Here is a 17,827-nt window from a genome sequence, read left to right as displayed (position 1 = left end):
TTGCATCGCCTCATTCATGCAATTAGCGAACGAGTGCTGTACTGCGGTAAACCCCGAATAGCCATTAAACAGCAGCGAATACGTTCTCAAGCGACTACCAATCTTCACATTCCCTATCTGCTTCAAGCTACGTATCTCTTCAATAAATGTCTCTGTCTATACTTTCTGGTACCATGCATTTTAGCATCAGTTATATCTTACAAAGTGATCGTTCAGTGGTTGGGTCTCTCATGTTTTGGTAACGCCCAGAGTTATCCTATTTTAAAGGGTGTCCCACATCAAATTGCACCATGGTAGAAACGCTGTAGAAAACTGAGTATTTTCTCTTGAAATCTGGGTAGAAGGAGTTTAGAGTGTATTGTTTACACTGTATTTTATCGCTTTCGAAAATTGGAAAAATGGCGTTACCCGAAAAGGAACGTTGCGAATTGATTTTGCGCAAGCACCTGGAAAATCCTCAACTATCTTATCGGGACATCGGAAAACAACTCGGAATCGTGCACTCAACTGTGAGTCGTGTGGTTAAACGTTACTACGAAACTCTGAGCATCGAACGGAAGGAGAAATGCCGTCAGAATGGATGTTCTGTTAGTGATCAGGCTCACAAGGAGGTCATGTAAGCGTTTAAGGAAAATCCCAATACTTCGGTCAGGGATGTGGCCAACAAGTTGAATCTGTCCAAGTCTTTCAGAGTTCAAAGAGCCAAGAAACGGGACGGACTGCATACGTACAAAGTGCAGAAGGCTCCAAACGCCAAAATACGGTGTTACGGGCCCGGAAACTGTACACCTAGATGCTGACGAAGCCGCGTTGTCTCATCAAGGATGATGAGGCTTACGTCAAGGCGGACTTCCGGCTGCTTCCGGGGCTACTGTTCTTCACCGCCCAGTAAATGTTTGTAGTTACGGAGAAAATAAGGAAGCAGAAACTTTCAAATTTTGCCAAGACATACATGATTTGGCAAGCGATCTGCTCGTGCGGCAAACGGAGTGCGCCGTTCCTGACTACCGGGTAGATTTACCTCAAGGAGTGTCTACAAAAGCATTTGCATCCTCTGTTGAAGCAACACGAGGGCCCTACGATCTTCTGGTCGGATCTAGCTTCGTTTTACTATTGAAAGGATCCAGGAGTGGTGCAAACCCAACGGGAGTACACTCAAGTCGCGAAGTACGCGAAGGACACATCCCGCGTAAAACAAAACCGCGTAAATTCCAAAATTCGCGTAAAAATAGTCGCGTAAAAAGCTACTTCAGTGTACCCAAGGACATGAATCCCCTCCCCAACGCACCGGAACTAAGCCACTCGAAATATACTTGGCTATTATGAAGCAGGCACTACGAAAGCATCCCAAGGAGGTCAAATCTGAGAAAAACAGGTAGAAAAAGTGGGTTTCCGTACAAAAGAAGCTGCAGCCTCTTTTTGCTACCATGAGGGTAGCAGCTTTATAGCACCATACATACAAAATGCACAGTAATGCTTACTTCAGCAATATTGTAGATAATAACAAATTCTACAAACGCCCCACACATCACTTTTTCAAATTTTGCTTGACTGCGATGCAGTAATCAAAAGAGCGAAAAGTGTATGCCAAGCCTGATCAACACATTTTCTTTCAATAAAAATGAAAACAAGATGAAAGCAAAGTCTGATATAGCATAAGTGCCATTTGAATTCTGTAACAAAACCTGATTTCTAGTTGATGTCAACCGCAGAATATGTAATAATTTTGCTATACTTTTGTAGTCAAACCTTGCTCAGGTTGTTAGACCACCATCGTACCTCGAAACCAACTAAGCGGCGACTCGGAGTCCTACCTAAGATTGAGGTAAACAGTTTTGTCGAATACCTGCTTCTGTCGCTTACCGAGATTGGGGCAGAAAATTTTTAATGAGCCAGTTGTAAGCGGATTCTACTAAACGTAAGTTCCTGCAGGAATTCCAAATTGGAAAAAAGTTTTTTTTACAAAGTTCCGAAAGTACGATTGTGAAAGCAATATTAAAAATCAACAGTAGTGAAGCAGAAGCAAATAACGTCGAAATTTGCCGAACTGATCGACTGACAACATCATGAATTCTCGTCCGATGCACATCAACGATCTACCGAGGGAAGTGCTGCTGCATATCTTCGCTTTTGTGCCGCGCCTGGAGAACCGAAAATTACTTTCGCGGATATGTCGACGGTGGAATGAGCTGGCTTTTGACCACAGCTATTTAGGTCATATCATACTGAATGTGAACGGGATGCAAATTGCGGGAGCACAACAGAAAATTTCACGATCCTACCGCAACATTAGCCTATGGTGCCCTTTACCGCCTAGTGTGCAACAAATATTGACATGGTTTGACAAATATGGCTCTTCGTTAGAAGAATTTGTGTGTTTTGGTATATCACCAAACTTTCTGGCGCTAAAAGTTCTTTCCATGTGTCCACGTGTTAGGAAGTTTAAATTTAATTTTTCTTCGAACGTGCCAGATGCTGAAGTGCCGATTCTAGAGAAATTGGAGGAACTCGTACTCGTACTCGGCGGAAGTTCGCGAAGGATTAACATCATTCATCTTGCTCCGAATCTACGCAGGCTTGAATGCCGGGACGGCCTTAATAATCTACCCGTGATAGTTCAAAAATTGCCATTAGAATATCTGCGAGTAAGTTCTGATGATAGAATTCTTGATCTATTTCAATATTGTTTAGGTGTAACAAAAATTACAACTCTTGATTTGCCTTCGGGCCACATTGATCAAAAACGCTTGGAAAAACTATGTAAGTTCTGTCCGTTGTTGATCAAATTACGAATACGTGTCACACTGACTGTGACATCATTACGATGCTTGGCTAACCTGAAGCATCTTAAGGTAGGTCATTTAAAGCTATCATTTTGAAAATCTCTTCACAATTTTTTTTTTCGTTTCAGATTTTTGCTTTTGACAATGAAAATAATGAATTATTTACGAACAATAATTTTTGTTTGTCCACCGTTCAAGTAGTCGAAACTGATATGTGGGATTCTGAGCAACGCATGTTTCCCAATGTTCACTACTTAAAATTGCGAGACATAACAAGAACTGCAGATATCAGCTACGGTTTTCCGCATCTTAAAGCCCTAGAACTCCATTGCTCCGTTATTAAACGGGTGAAAGTGCCATCCAATCTGCGTAAACTTATTGTGCATGGTTCACGACTGTCAGACAGGCTCCTACCGCCGATAAACAGTCTACAATAGTTGACGTTGAATAACAGTGGGCTGGAAGTGACCGGCGCGATAGCAGCAAAACTTCCAAATTTGCAGTTCTTGAATTTATTTCCCAACTCACGATGCATCTACCCCAGCCTGCTGCCATCAACATGTACGGTCAGGTGGTACCTCCGAGAGCGTGTTGTAAATATATTCGATGTTATTTGATGAATGATTAACTAAACTAGTGTAATGACTTTATACCAAACAGGCAGAACCCGTCAGAAAATTATAAGTGTTATACTTAGTTTACCACTATATGCTTCCCAATCATTTTTAAATAACATTTATGAAATAAAATTTAAATTAGTCTCGATGAACCCTACCGCGTGAAAAGTTAATGGCCTAAATTCACAGCTCTGGTGCCGCTCTACAATGTGTTTTTCAACGTGAAACGCCCATCTCTTTTAGTTTCGTTACAATTTAATTATAAATGTATCGTTTTGGGTGTTGAATTGGTATCTGATAACTGCTGGAATTCATACATCAGGCATATCACAACAGATCACTGCGTGCGACGAACGCGAATTGAAAAAATCATTCATAAGTCCATACACCATAAAAACAACAATGTGTATGCGCACTGACTACTTCTTCTGGTGGTCAATACTCAACTAAATGCCACTATGAATATCCAATAACCAATTTAATTTTGAGTACATAAATTCTACCGCTAAATTCGGTCGCTTGCGATATTTTGTCGCTAAAATCAGTTCAGTACAACTAAACATACTACCGATGATAAAAGTAACAATTTCATCCAGCCCATTCATCACTCGTCGATTGCTGAAATTATTTTGTCCCGCGATAATGCACCGCATTAGAACTACCAAATGCTGTAATTTCATTGTTAATGAGTTGCATTTTGTGGATCACCTATTATGTATATGCATAGCTTTAGTTTAAAATGTCCGCCCGCTTTTACAATGCGTATGTAACCACGCACTGGATCCCGCTACCTGACCACTAGCGCGGAAAGCGCGATGGCGGCGCTTCGATACCCGAAGCCGTTCGCTTCCCGGTAAAATATTGGTCACCGTAAATCAAATTGATCGTGAGAAAATGCAACGCCCCATTTGAATGCCTAGTGCAAACTCAGTAGCACATCAGATGCTTTTCCGACCCTCGAACCTGGTTCCCTTTTGCAGCAGACCATAGACCGAATAATGGATGCGCGGTGTACAGTAAACAGATTGAGATGAAAAATCCGCTCCAGGTCGGGCAAACATTAATTTCATATCCTTGATTAGCATATGTGTTTCACTGACCGGATCGTACGTGTTTTCCAATGCATCGTTGCACTGTAATAGCAGTACTTGAACTATTCACCCTAATTAGCTGTGCGATGTTGACTTAGGTAGAAAAATGTTTCGAAACGGAAGAGTTTGTACATACTTTAAAAATAGTTAATTTAAATTGATATTTATTTTGATAATGCTTTCGTTTTGGTATAAAAAACAAAACGCCCCAACTGGTTTATAATAATAAATGCGATCATCGGCTCAAAAATGCCCATGAGTTAATTATGATAAACGAATCTATCAACAATTTCTCAGAGCACATTTCTTGACCTATAATCCCAAGGATATAGCATAAGAGGTACGTGCTCCCATGATTTATGCTGTTTGTCTTATATTCTCCAATCCCATTGTCGGCTGTGCTAAGCCGTTGAAGTTGAAACGTGACTCGACTGTTGAGACGAGCTTCCTTTCATAAATTGATTTATTTTGTTCCCATTTAGTCACTGTTTCCTGTTATCATTTTTCTTTTTGCAGTATTTCCGGGACTGAGGTTTAACATTTCTGTGCTATTTTAAATCACCCTCAAAAAGAACATCATCTGCAAACTAAGATTTAGAAGGTTTATCTTACCACAACCTACAACTGGTTTACTGGATTTTTCATATAAACAATTTCACATTATTGATTAGTGGCCATTTAATATACAAAGTTGAAAAGTGGGTAACGGCAATAGCCTATGGAAATGGAAGGGCTGCGGATAGAAAGCAGGAAATTGATACAAAATCACGTTTTCCCAGTGCCTGAGCGGGATTCCGCAAAACGCACGTATCAGCAATATGAGTAGAAGAAGGTGGGCATAATGATTTAAACTATGCCGCTTTATAAATCACTTTATTACACTGACTGGTTGGAAAGTAGAGGACCTCGACCGCCGAGTCTGGCCGTACGACCGGCCGGATGAAACCCCGACAATCCGGATCGTATCGCGTTCTGCTACTCTACTGGTCGGTGGTCGGTAGAAAACGGCGTGTTGGGTAGTTTATCTTGCCACTTTACTCTTTGACACAATACCATCCCTCGGGGGTGCATAGCGGCTCTGGCGCTCTGCAGTTGGTTGGTAGCCAGTGAGCGAAGGTCGAATAAAAGCAGCCCGCAGGCTTATGGGCGCCGATACTGAGTCGCGTATAAATCATCATTTTGGTAGATCGACCGTATTTCTCCGGTTCGTCCCGGTACGTGGAATCTGCCCCATTTGTGCGGGAGGTGCGAAATTCAACAAACGCCACTGCCGTAGTCTTTCATACTGCAAGGGCCGCTATACGATAGTTTATTGTTAGTTTATTATATAGAAGTGAATCCTCTTATCACTATTTAATTTGTGATACAGCTTGTTTTTTATGTACGATCATCATAAACCTTGTTACAATACACGACAGGTCATATTCAAAAGTATAAGACAATGAAAATAATAAATACAGAAACGACTCAACCATAAAATATTTTTTTTTGTGTTTTTACTAGGAAAAGCTAAGCATGACACGTACCACACGTTTTAATCATAATTATGTCTCAAGATATGAACTCAGTATGATACGAATTAAATGCCCCTTGATATAACTAACAAGCGGTATGTATGTGTTTGTCGAATGGCATAACATACAATTATTATACATTTCAAAATAGGTATTTAAAATTTTTCTTACTTACTTCTATCAGCCATATCAAGAATTCCTCTCCACTGTACTCGGTTATTCCTCGCCTATTGGGCGAGAATCTCTATGCAAGTCGGCTTCAACCTGGACGAGCCATCTGGCACGCAGGGCCCTTCTATTCCTGGTGCCGATGGGGTTCTTGAAGAGAACGAATTTCACTGCACAGTCGTCCGGCATCCTTGCGACGTGGTCGGCCCATCGTAGTTTCTCAACATTCGCCAGGTGTACGAGTGGAATCTCTCCTGCCTGCAAATCGTGGTTCATACGCCTACGCCATTCTCCGCTATCCGTTTGTACTCTGCCAAAAATAGTTTGCAACACCTTTCGTTCGAATACGGCAAACGCACGTATGTCTTCCGTAAGTAAAGTTGCTATCTCAAGTCCGTAGAGAACTACCGGTCTCATTAGCGTTTTGTACATCGTCAGCTTAGTGTGAAAGCTCCTCGATTGAAGCGTCTTGCGGAGGGAAAAGTAAGCTCGATTGCCAGCTTGAATGCATTGTTAGATCTTCTCATACGTATTATTGTCGGCGGTGACCAGAGATCCCAAATATACGAATTCATCAACCACTTCCAATTCATCACCGTCAACAGTCATTGTCCGCGGGAGGCAATCCCCTTGCACGCAACTCTACACGATTCGAAAGTACTCGCGTTCGCGTTCAACTGTATCGTGTACTGCTCTGAAATCCACGAAAATAGGATGCGAGATTTTTGTACCCCCGAGGGGATACGCGGTCCAACGTAAATCATTTTTTTATTAAAGGTGGAGGGGCGTTTGGCGAGGAAGAATGGTAGAATGATATTGCGAAACTTCGATTTGCGGTCAAAAATATATTGCGTAGTTCAATTACTGAGTGGGACTCTAGCCCACTCTGTGCAGGAGCGAAGAGTAAAATAATATAAAAACAATATCAAACTGTGCTATAATGCTATATTTTGTTATTGAATAGATGGATATACATTGACAACACATTTATTTAAAACAGTGGTTGTAAGTTTAATAACTGATTTTAAAACCTTCAAATGACATTCGATATATTTAATAAATAATCCGCCCGATAATAATTTTATTTTATTGATTACAGAGATTTTAGATTATAAAATTTTATAAAAGGATTTTTTAATATCTCATCCCAAGCAACAAAGTGAGTTTTATTTTACTCTTATGGCGGGTTTCAAGGCAAATTTTGGTTTTAAATGCCATCATAAGAGTGTAACAAAACCCGAATTGTTACTTGGGATATGCTACTACATTTGTTATTCAATACCTTAATAATACTAAAATATGTTATTCCAAACTCTGAATATAGTCATGTTATTGCATTGTTATTCAAATAACACAAGTAGTTATTCTTTTGGCCTTAAAGGAGCAAAATTTTCATACTATTTTTTGTTATTTTACCAACTATGTCAGCCAAAACAAAACCAAATTATGATATGAGTTATTCGATTTCCATAACACATTTTGATATTATTTTGCTCTTCGCTCGTGCACGGGACACTGTCTCGGTGGGTGAAAGAAAAATCATTTAAACATGTTTGTCGTCGGCGGGTGGAGCGTATGGTGTGTGTGTGTACGAATGGTTAGACTGAAATGTGAAATTATTTGAGAATGTGAGATTATCTAATATAGGGAATCGTGTACTGATAGTGTAATTGTTAAAACACTTGGGCGCAAACCGTGAGAGTATGGGTTAGAGTCCCACTCAGTAATTGAACCACGCAATATATTTTTGGCCACACATCGAAGTAGTAAGTTTATTTTTTTGAAACGGTGGTTCAACAATTGATGAAGGGACGATAGGGGAAAGTAATGAAGAATTTTTGAATGGAGGGGTTCGGTGGTTTCTACAGTAGACGGAGGAAGAAGCACAATTTGTGTTTAATAACTTAACCCATGTCGCTAGCTTAATAAGGGGGGTTTCGCAGTCTTCTTTTGTCCAGCGCCTCTATGGTTCAAATGTGCAAGTACCAGCGAGCCACATGCCCTGGCGGGTGTCGTGGGTTCGAATCTGATTATAACCTAAGATTATAGCTTGGTACGACCTATACACCTTTCAGCATTCGATAAAAGGTGGGAGTCACAACGACAACTTATTAAGGCCAAGCCAGCGCACTAGAGAGAGAAATAGACGAAGCAAAATTTTCAAAGAGAGTGTGCTTTTATTAGATGGTTTTGAATACTAGACTGTAGTGACACACAATGAAGATTTTCACACAACGATGTATTCGAAAAACTATGTTGTAGTGTTATTCAAGAAATATTTAAGATTTTCAAAATGCTCTCTTTCTCGATCGCTCCAACGCTGTTTGATGCTTGCGCTGCTTCAGCTCTAAGCGTAGCTACCAATAACCTTCCCCCCCTCATCTCTCCGCTCCTTCCACTTTTATCAAGACACAACTTTTACGTAAGTTTCCTTCTTACTCCATATCAGGTATGGAGCCTAAATCGCAAAACGTTCAACATGGCGTTACAAACCGTGTATTACTGAATTGGGGCGTAGGAATATAACTATCCGGCTCAACTCCATCAATGGGTATGAGCGGTCTGTAAACTGTATACAGAAATCGGGGCCTGCCACAAAAGACGATCATTAAGACTGTCGCAGTGGCCTTTTAACCCAAAGCCTTTCTGGCAAACAAAAAAAATTAAAAAAGAAAATGGGAGTAGATGCTCAGGGTGGGCAAGGCTACTACAGAGGCTGTAGATTACAGAGCCGACGAGCCACTCAAAATCCGCTAAATGTTGAATCGAAGCGGAGAGTTACCTTTATTTATAATTTATTTCTGTACTCTATAGTCTCTGTAAAGGCTACTCCTCGTGCGGATATGCAGCATTCGCATGAGTGCGTCTATCCCTGTTCGTATACGACCTTAGTTTCCACCGGGATTGGTTATCCGACCTCCACTACTTACTTACTTACTTAGGTGGTTTGCCGTCCTAAGACAAAGCCTGTTGAACAAAGTTTCTCCATGTAACTCGGTTGAGGGCTACCGCTCTCCAATTCCTCGGACACCGAGTACTCTCCGCCAGATCTCGCTCCACCTGGTCTAACAATCTTGCTCGCTGTGCTCCTGGTCATCTTGTTTCTACCGGATTTGGGGCGAACACCATCTTTGCAGGGTAGTTGTCCGGCATTCTTGCAACATGCCCTGCCCATCGTATCCGTCCAGCTTTAGCCACCTTCTGGATACTGGGTTCGCCATAGAGCTGTGCGAGTTCATGGTTCATCTTCCGCCTCCATACTCCGTTTTCCTGTACGCCAACGAAGATCGTTTTTAGCACTCGTCGTTCGAAAACTCCGAGCACTCACAGGTCCTCCTCGAGCATTGTCCATGTTTCATGCCCATAGAGAACAACCGGCCTAATAAGCGTCTTGTACAGGGTGCACTTTGTACGGGGACTTAGTCTGCTCGACGGCAATTGCTTGAGGAGCCCATAGTTTTCCGCTGATAATACGCCTCCGAATCTCACGGCTGGTATCATTGTCCGCCGTTACCAGTGAGCCAAGGTAGACAAATTCGTCGACTACCTCAAACTCATCGCCGTCGATCAATATACTACTGCCCAAGCGGTGTCGTTCGGCCTCGGTTCCGCTGGCCAGCAAGTACTTTGTTTTAGACGTATTTACCTTTAACCCAATCTTTTCTGCTTCGCGCTTTAGTCTGGTGTACTGTTCAGCCACCGCCACAGATGTTCTGCGGCCGTAATACCCATGTCATCGGCAACGCAGACGAATTGACTAGATTTGTTGAATATCGTGCCCCGCGTGTTGATATCCGCTCGGTTCATAACACCTTGTAGCGCTATGTTGAACAGCAGGCATGAAAGACCATCACCTTGACGAAGCCCTCTGTGTGATTCGAATGAACTTGACAATCCACCCGAAATCCGAACACAGCACTGTGTACCATCCATCGTAGATTTAATCAGTTTGATCAGCTTCCTGGGGAAGCTGTTCTCGTCCATGATTTTCCATAGCTCTTTCCGGTCGATGGTATCATTTGCAGCTTTGAAGTCAACGTATAAATGATGCATGGGAACTCTGTATTCACGGCCCATCTGGAGGATTTGCCGCAGTGTAAATATATGATCCGCTGTAGACCGACCTTCGACGAAGCCGGCTTGATAAGTTCCCACAAATCTATTCGCAATTGGTGATAGACGGGAGAAAATGATTTGGGACAGCACTTTATAGGCGGCATTGAGAACGGTGATCGCCCAATAGTTCTCACAGTCCAACTTGTCGCCCTTTTTATAGATCGGGCAGATAACCCCATCTTTCCACTCCTCCGGTAGCTGTTCTGTATCCCAAATTCTAGCAATTAGTCGGTGCAGACAAACGGCCAGATTTTCTGGTCCCATTTTAATAAGCTCCGCTCCGATACCATCTTTGCCAGCTGACTTGTTGTTCTTTAGCTGCATGATGGCCTCCTTAACTTCGCCTATCGTTGGGGCTGGCACCTCTTCCCCGTTTGCTGCACCGTCGAAATCGCTTTCCCCGCCGCCATGGTTTTACGCCTGGGCGCCATTCAGGTGTTAATCGAAGTGCTGCTTCCACCTATCGGTCACCTCACGATCGTCCGTCAGAATACTGCCAGTCTTATTCCGACACATTTCGGCTCGCGGCACAAAGCCTTTGCGGGATCCGTTCAGTTTCTGGTAGAACTTCCGCGTTTCCTGAGAACGATGCAGCCGCTCCAACTCTGCATATTCCTGCTCTTCCAGGTAGCGCTTTTTCTCCCGAAAGATTTAGTTTCGCTGCATCTTCTTCTGTTTGTGTCTTTCCACGTTCTGTCGTGTGGCACTGCGCATCTCGACCTCCACTAAGGTTGCTCGTATTCCGGATGGAACCACAAAGATGTAGGGAGAGGAGTTGCTAGATAAGAGGCTGAGGATCAATTCGGGGTCTATTTTATTCCTACAGATACGCAAGGCACAAATGTTACACATCTTCCTGGTGATGGTCAACCAATAAGAATAAACTGGTCATACTATCTCACATAGGGCATAGGGCGTAGCAATACAAATTGAATCTTGTTGTGGTTGCTTGTCAAACCGAAATAAATTTGAGAGCTTTTTATTGCTTTTGAAACGGCAATACATTGACCTAGTAGATTTTTTGCTACTATTATGGATAGTTCATAAAGTTTATCACCAACAAAGCCGGTTTATGCTGGGCTATATTGACCTGAAATTAAATTAAAAAGACAACATTCCAATTAAATTCTACTATGTATATATTGAGTTCTAGTCATGTGGTTCGCCAATTACACGACTGACTCACGACTCCATTAAGACGGGGATTCTCAACCAACTTCGACATTTTCTCTCTGTGCCAGTTACATGCTACCGATAATTGCCAAAGTAAACATTCATTACTCATTCTAAGACCTTCAATTTGGTATAAATAACAGGATGACACATCCTCCGCCTCCGTAAAATGAGCAATCAAATATGAACATGATATTATTTCAGGTAAATTATAGATTATCTATAATTGTTGGTGCAGTCGTCATATTATTCTTATTTATTATATCGAAATTCATCAATTCTCATACATAGCCTGTCGAGAAATCGTTGCCCGTTTTGTAATGTGAAGACCTTAAATAGAAAAAAACTACTTGTCCTAGAATCTTTGTTAGGGCACGCATATTTGTCCCAGTATCGCCCATAACGTGTCACTGATCTACGTCTATCAACCGTACTTTCCTAAAGTCGATAATCGTGCTCTTCTACCGATTAACGTTTTAACGTTTAACATTAATCTTTTAATCATCTCGGCTTAATCTTCATAAGTGCTGGCCTTGAGCTTTTTCCGAATCAATCTATGCTTTGGCCATGGACCTTCCCGGCGCAATCCTAATTTGGTTTGGCTATGGACTTTCCCTCTCCATCCTACACCGAAAACAACGCACACGCCAATAGTGGGAACAACTTCGCATAACAAACGTTAATCAAAGCAATCCGCACTTGCGTTCAGAATTCTATCAGATTGGCCAATATATTGCGTTACAAAATAGATTTCATTTTCTTATCTTATATTTTACCACTTCAGTCACCCCGAAGGTTCAATTTGGTAATGGATCGCCAATGTGAAATCCTGCGGTTCGCAATCTACACGACAGACTTACGACCCCATTTATTCTTAACGAGTTTGTAAAAACGTACTGAAAATACACAATCCGCTTCGAAAAAGGGTTCTAGCAGTATAGTTTGTTACTCTGAAAATTGCTTGAAAAACCTTCTAAAAAGCCGCCACTGGGCGTTAACACGGTTTCTTAGCTGTTATCAGAAAGACGCTATTATCAACTTTATAAATTTGGTCATAAAAACCGCTTAGAGTATAATAAAATTGTTACTAATAAGTATTGTTACTATAAGCACTTATAAGTACTAACTCTTATTCAAGTTGCAATAACATTTTTAAAGCTACGATAGGATTTCATAAATGAAACTTGGATACGCGCCAAATTATAGTTAAATTACAATGCTTATTAAATGATAAAATAAGCAAAAATACTAACCTAAATATGAATCTTAATAAAATTAATTTAACCAATTCAAGCTTGTATTGCATACACATACGATGGTAATTGATTGCCGGCTGGCTCCCGAAAATGAAAGCACAAGTCCCTTGTTTTAGCAAATCAGTTTTTCTAGATCAGATCTAACCCATTTCGGTGTACACATCTCTCTCGAAACCAGATTGGTGCGTTGGAAGTTTGATTGACAGGTCCAATTTCCACCGTGCAAAGATAGTGTTGTACGAGCGACAGTCGTTGCTTCAAACTCTGGTGGGCACCGAGTAGCGCAGCGGCGGGAAAAAGAAATAATGAAATGTAATTTCTGCTGATTTCCGTTGCGAATGCCGGTACAACGTTTGTACGGACGGATCATCCTGGAACCCTCGCGACAAAAAAAAAACGTACTGCACTGTGAAGCATTTGTTCGCCATGCCATACCATGCCAAGCGCGCGCGCCGTTTTCAATTGAAATGGTTTAATAAATTTAAATTTGTAGCGTGAAAATCGAGATAGAGATAAAAATTATAACCGGAGATGACGGAGTTTGGAATGTTATTGGAATCGTTTGCCGTACGATGCCATTGTAGCAGCGTATGGCAGTGAGTAGGAGGGTGCCGCGATGGATCGTTTAGATCCTGATAGCAGTCTTCACCGGCAGAGGAAGTCGTACAATTTATGAAAAAGTGGAACGAAAACTTTGCATTTTTTACCACATCGGAATGCATATCCAACAAGGATGAAATTGAATTGGCATTCCTAATAGGAGTTGATGTGCCTCTTACTTTGTGACGAATTATGCAATCACAGAAATATTATCGAAAATCGACAAGATTCAAAATGGTCGAATATTTGATTTTCGATTGCTGATGGAATTATACTTGCATGTGGTTTCGCTACCGCGTGTTGCCTGCTTTCATCGTAATGTATTCAACAGTTCAATCAATGCCAAAGGACATTCCCCTCTATCAGGAAAATTTTACTCCCTACAAAAAGGATGTTTCGAAGATGTGGTTTCAAGATACTTCGGCGGGATTTTTCGTTGCCACTGACACTTGTTCACTTAAAAAAATATATGAACTTCGCATGTCAGGGGCACAGGTGTTTACAGGCACGTCTCCTGCTGCCAAATCGCATGCCACTTCGAAATTACGCTCGTTCACTTGCTTGCCGGCGCCTGTTCGGTTTCGAGACCATAGATTGAAGCGATATTTGATGTGTAATAAAGATAAAGCTCTTATTGGCGGAACACTACCGTTGAGGGATTTCCCGTTCAGGATTCTGGCTACGGGCGGCGGGTTTACCGTGGGCAAGGATTTTTTTTTTCAAGACGTGCGTGTGTATAGAGAAGTTGACACATTGACGAGGGAGAGGATAATTTATGCTGTTTTACGTTATGAACGTGATGAGAGGCGTACAACAGCCAGCGTGGGGCGAACTGACGGTGGGCAGACGAGGGTGTATCAAGTGTCGAATCTTATTAGCAAATTGTTGATGTGTAACGCTTTGTCGGGGTTTGTTTCAATCTCAGCAGAAACTGACTTTTGCTGATCGAGGCAGAATGTCGATACTTGAAATGGGGAAAGTTCAGTTGCCTTCTGCATAACGGCTACACCTGACTGTTGTCTAGAAATTGGTCATGGCTCGTTTAAGAAAGGAAACATATAAGCGTCAGTCGTGATATCTGCTTTGATTTATTAAAAAAAGATTGTGATGTAGCTTGCTATCCACTATTCAGTAAATCTAGAGGTTCAGTGTGCAAATACTTTCAACCTTTATACTGACAACACTATTCATACCTATAACCTATTGAAATGAGTATGGTATTATGCCTGGTAGTGGTTCCATTCAACAATTTTCTGCTTAAAGGATAGATTTATTCTCTCAGGACAAGATTTACAGTTGATCACGGTATTTTAACCCAAATGCCATAAATCTCAATTTATTCATTCATATCGCAAGGCTTTGAGTAGAATTCAAGGTTTGCCTATATTGGTTTTCATTATGTACTTCTCCATAAAATCCCTTAAACATTGGACAGCAAGGCATATCGTACGAAAATAACCAAACAAAAACAAATCGAAAGAAGATCCTGTAAAGCTCATACATGTACCTACATACGCCAATAACGATTTCGTGCCTGTATACAACCGAGTTAGAATCCCTCTGGATGCTTTCCTTGTCTCGTGCGCCCTCGGTGTCGGCAATGTTGGTTGTGCTGGCCAAACCGAAAGGAAAGAAATGATTTCGACACAAAATATTCATACCTTATTTCTTATTTAACGGCAACTTTTGCAACAAATCCCGCCGAGCGGCGCGAAGCTGAGTGGAGAAGCTGAGCACCGTACCGGATCGTTGTTCCAGGCTACCAACGATTCATCTCTATCGGTTGAGGGATCCCAAATGGCCGACAAGACGGACAGGCGATATGTGGAAAGTTCAAACTGACTGCACAGAATCTCATTTTTCATACCATTTTATATATGACGGTACAAACAGTAGCAACAGTAGCAGCAACAGCAGCGGCAGCACTAGCAGTGATTCGATTTCTTTCTTCTTGCGTCCGTAATTCCCTTACCCCGGAGCCTAAGGGAGTAACTGATGTAACGAACCAATATCGGATGGAAACACGGTTGGGGTTGGGGTGTCAACATGCCGCATATATGATAGTCCGCTCACCCAAACCCAACTCGGCATATTGCATTCTAACGAACTCAATCTTTTTCCATCGGATGCGGGGCACAGGATGCACGTCTGTCTATTTCTTCATTATTCAAACATTGATCTGTTTTAATGTCAGATTATTGAATCAAGCAAGATGTTGGATGTAGGCAACGCTTGCAGCAGCAGGAACGATGGCAGCGGTGATGCTCTTATGCTCGTTTGTGGGCATTATAGAACGGCAATGAGAATCCCCGTTCAGGATGACGATGGCTGCCGATGCGCCTCTGTTACTGTGCAATGAAATGATTGATGTTGCACAACTGACTGTAATGAAACCGATGTACGGTCGGAGCGACGAGTTGAATAATAATTCGATCAGCACCGAACTCCTATACGCTGAGTAGAATTTGTTCATTCCAATGCAGTTTTTTTTATAGTGGCTTCACTAGCTAGTTTCAGGAATGCAATTCACTGTGGAACCTCGGACGTGTCGCGTACCTCAGACTTTCCGTGAGAAGTCTATTTATATGAACTTGAAGCTATTTGATAATATGAGCAAAAATGGCAAAGAATAGATAAGACAGCAGTGCTTTTTGGAACTTTTACGAACCCATCTTACCTGTCCTGGTAATTACGGTACCAAAAAATACTTTACCCTAAAGAAACAAGTAAAGTTTGCACGAAGTTCGGAATTCTTTATTAGTGGTACCTAGCACCAGAGCCGGCGCTTCCCTTAACCCCTCTAAGGTCTACATCATTTTTAGCGCCGCAAAATTCACTAAAATGGCCATAACTTCTTTATTTTTCAATATTTTTTCACCAAATTCGGGAATTTTGCCGAAAATATTTTCTATTTTCATAATATCTATAGATAATGGCCATATGCCATATGGTCCCGGAGTTATTCCGGAGTTCCTTGGGGGACCGAGATATGGCTTTTTTAGATAAAGTTGCCAAATATCTAAAATTTGTTTGAAATCTGTTGATTTTTGAAAACATATCATCGACTGTGGACATATCAGTTACTTTGCCGCAGTTATGAGCCATGGTGCGTGCCATCCGGATACGGGGGGACACTATAAATCCGGAACCGGTTCCCGTAACGGGGCATTTCAGCATCAGTAAAGCATGTCGTGTCGCATATCAAAAAACATCAGCATTCGATAAAATAGCGATTGGCGATCATCTCATGTCTTTCAGAGCCCATATGGCCGATTCCAGGTCCCGGACAAGTTCCTCCGAAATCCGTTCTGTGCTTGAATCAGAAAAGAAACCCTCCCCGGACCCGGAACCGGTCATACGGCCTCTGAGAGACATGAGATGATCACCAATCGCTATTTTGTCGAATGCTGATGTTTTTTGATATGCGACACGACATGCTTTACTGACGCTGAAATGTCCCGTTACGGGAACCGGTTCCGGATTCATAGTGTCCCCCCGGATCCGGATGGCGCGCACCATGGCTCATAACTGCGGCAAAGTAGCTGATATGTCCACAGTTGATGATATATTTTCAAAAATCAACAGATTTCAAACAAATTTGAGATATTTGGCAACTTTATCTAAAAAAGCCATATCTCGGTCCCCCAAGGAACTCCGGAATAACTCCGGGACCATATAACATATGACCATTATCTATAGATATTATGAAAATAGAAAATATTTTCGGCAAAATTCCCAAATTTGGTGAAAAAATATTGAAAAATAAAAAAGTTATGGCCATTTTAGTGAATTTTGCGGCGCTAAAAATGATGTAGACCTTAGAGGGGTTAAGCAAAACAAGCAGCTGCTTGGAGCGCCACTTTGAGAGGGGCGCCATTTTAAGCTAAATTAAAAAAAACTGGAGCATTAAATAAATAAATGGTTAACATAAAACTTTCCTCCTTCTTCTATAGCAGCATAGAGCCGGGAGATAAATCTAGAGTTACTTCCCGCTGTATTTGGTCCTGGGCTGCTTGTCGCCAATTCGTTGAGCGTCTCGACAGAAGCAAATCGGCTTCAATCTGGTCGAACCATCTAGATTCTAGCATGTTGAGTCCTATTCCTAATGCCGATGAAGGTCTTGAAGAGAACAAATTTTACTGCACAATCGTCCGGCATTCTCGCAACGTGACCGATCGACTGTATTGCCCCGGTTTTCGTCAGATCTATTATGCGGATCTCTTTAAGTTTATGATTCATACACCCACACCATTCTCCGCTTTACGTTTGTTGATGAAGCAGCAAGGTATGAAAACGAAATTTCTGAACAGGAATTCCGAACCGAATTTCTTTGGTTTTTTGAAGGTTTGTCATTCTGATAATGGGTTTCGAAACTCCGACCATTATGCAAGAGAAATGGCGGTTAACTGTGACTTTGATGTGTCACTTATTTTCGAGGATTGAATCCGCTCCTGCAACAAGAAACTTTTTTCATATAAAGCAAATGACAAACCGATTTCACTCTGAAAT

The sequence above is a fragment of the Sabethes cyaneus genome, chromosome 2 (genome assembly GCF_943734655.1).
Source record: "Sabethes cyaneus chromosome 2, idSabCyanKW18_F2, whole genome shotgun sequence".
Taxonomy (NCBI): Eukaryota; Metazoa; Arthropoda; class Insecta; order Diptera; family Culicidae; genus Sabethes; species Sabethes cyaneus.
The sequence above is the reverse complement of the archived record's forward strand: the minus strand, read 5'-3'. Positions refer to the sequence as shown.